Consider the following 7707-nt stretch of genomic DNA (forward strand, 5'->3'; position numbering starts at 1 on the left):
AGTAGGAAAATGAGGCTACAATTTGCACCAGCTCACCAAAATTGAACAGTTGAAGACTGGAAAAATGTTGCCTGGTCTGATGAGTCTCGATTTCTGTTGAGACATTCAGATGGTAGAGTCAGAATTTGGCGTAAACAGAATGAGAACATGGATCCGTCATGCCTTGTTACCACTGGGCAGGCTGGTAGTGGGGGTGTAATGGTGTGGGGGATGTTTTCTTGGCACACTTTAGGCCCCTTAGTACCAATTGGGCATCGTTTAAATGCCACAGCCTACCTGAGCATTGTTTCTGACCATGTCCATCCCTTTATGACCACCATGTACCCATCCTCTGATGGCTACTTCCAGCAGGTTAATGCACCATGTCACAAAGCTCGAATCATTTCAAATTGGTTTCTTGAACATGACAATGAGGTCACTGTACTAAAATGGCCCCCACAGTCACCAGATCTCAACCCAATACATCTTTGGGATGTGGTGGAACGGGAGCTTCGTACCCTGGATGTTCATTCCACAAATCTCCATCAACTGCAAGATGCTCTCCTATCAATATGGGCCAACATTTCTAAAGAATGCTTCCAGCACTTTGTTGAATCAATGCCAACGCAAAATTAAGGCAGTTCTGAAGGCGAAAGGGGGTCAAACGGTATTAGTATGGTGTTCCTAATAATCCTTTAGGTGAGTGTATATTCATCTGATCTTCACTATAGTGAAAATAATTCATAATGTCTGCCTATTTTACTCCAGAATAAGGTATAATTTCATGTACAGTAAATGTGGTTTATTGGCCAAGTGTAAAACTATTGGTAATAAGTTGCAATGAAGTTGGCTAGAATTGGGTGATACTATACTTTATGCTTTATAAAAAGGCAAAACAGACCGGGAGTTAATTTTGTTGGACAACAAGTGCATGGTCGACAGGAAGACAACATAAGGGTTAAAAACCTGTAACTGAACTCGACTGCAGAACGGCGTAAAGTGACTCAGCGTTGGAGCCTCGGGAGACAAGTATCGGACCGAGGTGACTTCCTGACCCAGGGCTACCATGACACAGCAGCTTTTTATTTCATCAGAGACCAAGAGGAAACTGGCAACAGATAGTGGTGGAAGAAGTATTCAGACCCCTTACTTCCGTAAAAGTACTAATACCATACTGAAAGAAGCGAATAACACTGCATCTCTTTGAATCGCCAGGCTGCAGAAACGATGTGACAGATTGCCGGATTGGTCTATTATCCCTCAAGAAATTTGGGCAGTTTCATGTGTGTTTGGCTTGGAAACATAATCTTAACTAGCAACACTGCTTGTAGTTCTAATCCTACATTTCCCTTGAACACATTGTCGTGACGTGTTGTACAACCATTGGCTACGTGCCTAGTGTGCGGTATCAATTACTAGCTACCCTGAAACAGAGAAGACGAACGTTAAAGAAAAGTTAGTTAGGAAAAAACAAACAAACATGTGGCTAGTGGAAAATCTGATTGGCTGGTAATTTTAACAATCTGCTAGCCGTGTTGGCTGGTGATCAAAAATGTTAATTTAAAGCCCTGCACACCATGATCACGTTGTTGATCACGTCTTGACTTAAAGAAACAGCAAAAAGAAGAATTTCATGTTTTGTCAGATGGGTCTTCAGTCTCAGCAGAAAGAAATTATTGAATTTGATTATGATAAAAGTTAATGTCAGTTGGTGATAGACTGAGGGCAGCAGCATGGGTAGATGCTGGAGATGCACACAGTGTGGTTTAAAGGTGTTAAACCACACTGTGTGCATCTGCAGAAGACATTAGCAACTAACCACCAAACAACTCCGTTACACTTTAAAAGCAGAACTAACAACTAAACATATTCTCTGTGAAATTTAAGTTGCTACACATTATATTTCATAATGCATGATGCTTTTGAAGCATGACAACACATTGGCAACAAAAGCAAAAACTTACAGCCATGTTAACATCAAATATTATTGTAATTGTACATTTCTGACTTTGTTGGCCTTGTGGTCTGTGGACACTATGACACTATGACTCTGCCTTTGTGCCCCCTGTGATCTCATCTTTTAAGACACTAGGGACAATAATGCACCCACTCTATTTCCACTTCACATTAACATGTTATTATTAGCTGCCGAATTAAAAGAAAACTACACGTCACATCCTCAAAGTAGAAGTCTAGTAAAGACCATCACAGCGGAGCAGACCCTCCTAACAGCTCTCATACAGGACTGCAGCAGGACTTTAAACATTTGTTCAGGATGAACAGAAATCTACAGGAGGAAATTGGTAATTAAAAATACTCTAATACTATAATGTTTATGTTTCTGTATGTAAATCTACTATATGTTTATGTGGCAGGATGTTGTCTACATTTGTGTTTGATGTTTATCTTTCAGAGGAAATCGAGGAAGCAGCTAATGTACCAGCATGCACCGTGGAGAAAATGGCAGCTCGTCCAGGTACATTTCACACATTTAATATTGTTAAACATGATATTTATTTATCAATCATAATGCAAAAAAATGTGATAGTGATGAAGATTGAAAAGTTTTTTGATTTTTTCTGTAGCAGTACATTAAGATTTTGCTCCAATCAGCATGACAGCACAGCCAGAGCCGTTTGAGGACACCACGTAGTTCTCTCTTTGTGACGACCAGTTTGATTTCTTAAACTGTGTGAGGACAGGCTGTTCTCATGATCCATTTGTACATATAGCTATGAAAAATGATGCACTGTAATTCATATATATATATATATATATAATAAAACAATCGTATTAATATGCTTTACATTAAATGCTGAAGAAAAACAAGTGATGCTGTGCCTCTATTTTGGCTCATGAGTAGCAACAACATAACCTGTCACACAGGAAACAGGAAGCTGAGCAGTCTGTCTGTACCTCTCATCAATCTGCTGATATACAAATTATAAACATCACATCTCTAACAAAGGAGAACAAAAGCACATTCAGAGTTATTAATAGTTAACAGTTAGTAGCATACCTATGTAATCCAATATCTAATTGGAAAGCCTGACATATAATGTATATATATATTTGTCGGGCTGGATGTTTAGGTCATAAAACACATGGCTTTCAAGCCAGGGAGCGGAGTTCGCTTCCTGGAAAAAACTAAAGGTTTTCATGACTATTTCCATTGTAGATTCTCACTGAAGGCATCAAAACTATGAATGAACACATATGGAATTATGTACTTAACAAAAAAGTGTGAAATAACTGAAAACATGTCTTATATTTTAGATTCTTCAAAGTAGCCACCCTTTGCTTTTTTTGATAACTCTGCAAACCCTTGGTGTTCTCTCAATGAGCTTCATGAGGTAGTCACCTGAAATGGTTTTCACTTCACAGGTGTGCTTTGTCAGGGTTCATTAGTGGATTTTTTTCCCCTTATTAATAAAAAAAGCAACGGGTGGCTACTTTGAAAAATCTAAAATATAAGACATGTTTTCAGTTATTTCACACTTTTTTGTTAAGTACATAATTCCATATGTGTTCATTCATAGTTTTGATGCATTCAGTGAGAATCTACAATGGAAATAGTCATGAAAATAAAAAGGAAACGCATTGAATGAGAAGGTGTGTCCAAACTTTTGGCCTGTACTGTATGTCTGAAATGAAATTTTGTAATATCACTAGTTTTTACTATCACGAGTTTTGTCAAAACATCGTTTCATCAAATCAAACCCTGAGTGTTAGATAAGACTCAAAAACATCACACAATACTACATTAAGTTCAACTTGCACAAACATAGGTTTTACTTACATCTTCATGAATACTATTTAAGTAGGTTGTACATTATTTATTCACCACTTGTATATACGTTTGTACATTCTTTCTTTTTTGAATAGATGTTCTTCTATTCTATCCTATTTATTATTTCTTTTATATTCTGTATGTGTGTCTTATATTTTGCTGCTGTAGCACTGAAATTTCCCAATTTGGGATCAATAGAGTTTAATCATCTAATCTCTGACTGATAAATCAGCATCATTTAGTAAACTGAATTCTTATTTCTCTCTCAGACCAGAGGTTTCGCTGCTTCTCTCAGTATTTTCTACCGATAGCAGTGTGTTGGCTGATACTGTTGGTCATCATGGGCCTCCGTATCTACTGTGAGTACCACTGTCTTAACTTGTTGTTGTTAGTCCTTATTTAAAGGACAGGTTCACATTTTATTAAGTCTGTCAGATGCCCATATGTTCCTAGAAACAGTTTTTGCTCGGTGTAATCCTTCCTCCTCTTCATACTGGCTCTGCTCAAAGATGTATTCCAAAGTTGATCTGAAGCTAATATGAGGCTTCAGCAGTCTGAGTTAGAGAAATCAAGTGTGTATCATCTAAAGTTACAACCTTTATAGTAACTAGTTCAATCTTTGTGTTTTCCCAGACAGGATTTCTGAAGCAGAGTGATAACAAACACAAAGATATTTAAAGATAATAACATATTTTGACAAATTTAGACTACTGAAGTAGGACTGTGGACTTTGTCCCCATCTTTTAAATTAGAAGTGCATTAGTAAAAGATCTGTTATTCTCCAGTATGAACAGGAGGAATGATCAGAGCAAGAAAACTTTTAAGATATAAGATAAGATATATTTGAATCCATCCTGTAATGTCTTTTCTTATAATGTGAATGTGTCATAATTGATAAACAAAAACAAAATTTCCCTACCACTATGATCAAGAAGCTCATTTTCATTTTGCAGTTGCTACATTAAGTCATGAGAGGGAAAGTGAGCTGATGGCAGCCAATCGCAACCTGACAAACCTCAACGACAAACTCAGCGTCTTAGAAAACCAGATCACAAACCTGACCGCAGTAAACCAGGAACTGGAGATGGAGAGGAACAACTTAACAGGACCAATACAGAACATCAGACAAGCTGAGTGGAGCATTGATGAATACAGACCCAAAGTAAATAACGGTATGTTAAGATCCCATTAATTAGGTCCAATAATAACCAATAATAATAATATCACAATGCAGTAATGTTGTTTATTGGTTGGTCTCTGTTGTTTCAGAGAGACAGTGTAGAGCTTGTCAGAAAGGCTGGAGACTCTTCATGTCCAGCTGCTATCTGTTTAATAAGACTGATCAGAAAACCTGGGAAGAAGCTCGAGAAGACTGCAGAGCACGGAGTTCAGATTTGGTTGTTGTACAGAGTCAAGGTGAACGGGTAATGAGAAAATATTTTTTATGATGCAATTATGAAATGAAAATGTATTTTTCTGTAGGTCTGAACACAATGAATCTGTAGATCAGTGTGATTATTTAAGTGTTGTTTTTAAATATTTGGTAACTGTTGCTCTCTTCTCAGGATGCACTCCGTTTTGACGGCTGGTACTGGTTTGGCCTGAGAGCTGAAGGAGGGAGATGGAAGTGGATCGATGGAAGTGATCTGACTGAAAGGTAAGAAACACATTCCTGAACACTTTGAATCATAAATCTATCAGCCTTGATCTAAACATCATGTTCTTCCCTCAGTGTCAGCGACTGGATACAAAAACCACCACCTCCTACTGACGGTCGGTGTGCAGTTTCTTACAAGTCCAGATGGATATCAGAGAGCTGTACTGAGAGAAGGCCATGGATCTGCCAAAAGAAGGCTTTATCTGTTTAAACACTGCAGTCAGACTTGAGAAGTTTACTGGATACTCTGCATGATAATATCAACTGGCTTATAAATAAACCATGAAGACTTCTACTTCACAATTTAACTGTTTTTGTTTTTCCAAAATATTAAGGGATTTTAATTAGTTCACTGTATAAAAAAGACAAAACAAATATTTAAAAGGTGCCCTGCCATACAAAACCGTTTTTACTTGCATTTTTTGAAATATGTCCGGTCCATATGTGTTTGTGTTATGTGGTGAATGTGAAAATGAACTGCTACCTCCTCTGTCAGCTCTAGCCACTGAACAGAAATAAGCAGATAAATCAGACCAATCACAAAAGCTGGTCAGTCTGACATCATGTTGCCTGAGCTCATTACTATTCATGAGCTCACCCAGTTGGGCTGGGTAAAGGATTCTGACAGCCAGGCTCTCAATAGCTAGCTGTTAGCCAATCAGATTCAAACAGCTTAGCTTGTTGAATATTAATGAGAACTGGCAGAAATCGAGCCGAGTCTTCCTGCAGGCTTTCTATACCACGGTAGAATGGCTTGAAACAAGGTAACCAAGGCATTTTTTCCACAAAAAATGTTACAGAGTCCATGGTAGAACTTCAGACATTACCACAAAGTCAGGAAATACGTGTGGCAGGGCACCTTTAAAATTACGTTTAAAGCTCTCTCTGTGTGTGTGTGTGTATGTGTGTGTGTGTGTGTAAATGTAATGTATAGGTGAATTAGATATAGGATTAAATGGGTATGCTACTAAACTGTTAACTATTAATAACTGTGAATGTGCTTTTGTTCTCCTTTGTTAGAGATGTGATTTTTATAATTTGTATATCAGCAGATTGATGAGAGGGACAGACAGACTGCTCAGCTTCCTGTTTCCTGTGTGACAGGTTATATTGTTGCTACTCATGAGCCAAAATGGAGGCACAGCATCACTTGTTTTTCTTCAGCATTTAATGTAAATCATATTAATATGAAGAGTGTTTTATCTATCTAGAAGCAAAGTCCTTATTTATTAAAACATTGGAATTTCCCCTTGCGGGATTAAAAAAGTATAAATTATTATTATTATTATCATTACATTGAATAAAAACGCTGCGACACATTGTTGTTATCGTCTTCTCCGTACATCATGCTGACTCCATGTCAGAACAGACAACATCATTCAGGAAGTTACAACAACATTGATCAAGATGTGTGAGAAGGAGAAGTTCACTAAGATTGTCACAGCGGACCAGACGCTCTCATCCAGGACTGCAGCAGGACTTTAAACGTTTGTTCAGGATGAAGAGAAGAACCACTGGATATAGCTGGGAATTCAACATATCCAGTGGTGGAAGAAGTATTCAGATCCTTTACTTCAGTAGAAATACTAATACCACACTAAAAATACTGTGTTACAAGTTAAAGTCCTGCATTTGAAATCTTACTTCAGTAAAAGTCTATAAGTATCATCAGGAGGGGTTTAGACCGAGACAAGACCAAGACTTTGAGGGGTTCAGAATTAAAAGCCAACACCTTTGGGATGGACTGTAAGTTATCTCTCTGCTGATTATCTTTGTTCATGCTGTCACTCTGTAGAACTTTTCCCTCTGAACCCAGAAAAGATCTTCTGAACACTTGAATGGAAGTCATTTATATTTCACTAGACACTACCGAGGATTCAACCTGTGAATCCACTGACTTAAAAACCTGCATCTGAACTCGACTGCAGAGCGGCGCAACGTGACTCAGCGTCGGAGCCTCGGGAGACGAGTGCCGGATGTGTTGTACAACCACTGGCTACGTGCCTAGCGTGCGGTATTGATTACTAGCTACCCTGAAACGGAGAAGACGAACAGTAAAGAAAAGTTAGTTAGGAAAAAACAAACAAACAAACATGTGGCTAGTGGAAAGTCTGCCATGTTGGCTGGTGATCAAAAAAGTTAATTTAAAGCCCTGCACACCATGATTACGTCATTGATCACGTCTTGACTTAAACAAACAGCAAAAAGAATTTCATGTTTTGTCAGATGGGTCTTCAGTCTCAGCAGAAAGAAATTATTGAATTTGATTATGATAAAAGTT

General features: G+C 38.0%; 1 protein-coding gene across 1 annotated transcript in view; it reads right to left on the reverse strand.

The window, feature by feature from the left end:
- si:dkey-22o22.2 (neural-cadherin) overlaps nt 1-7707 on the reverse strand; it is a 241089-nt gene that overhangs the window by 162355 nt on the left and 71027 nt on the right. The window lies entirely within an intron of this gene.

The sequence above is a fragment of the Perca fluviatilis genome, chromosome 7 (genome assembly GCF_010015445.1).
Source record: "Perca fluviatilis chromosome 7, GENO_Pfluv_1.0, whole genome shotgun sequence".
NCBI lineage: Eukaryota > Metazoa > Chordata > Actinopteri > Perciformes > Percidae > Perca > Perca fluviatilis.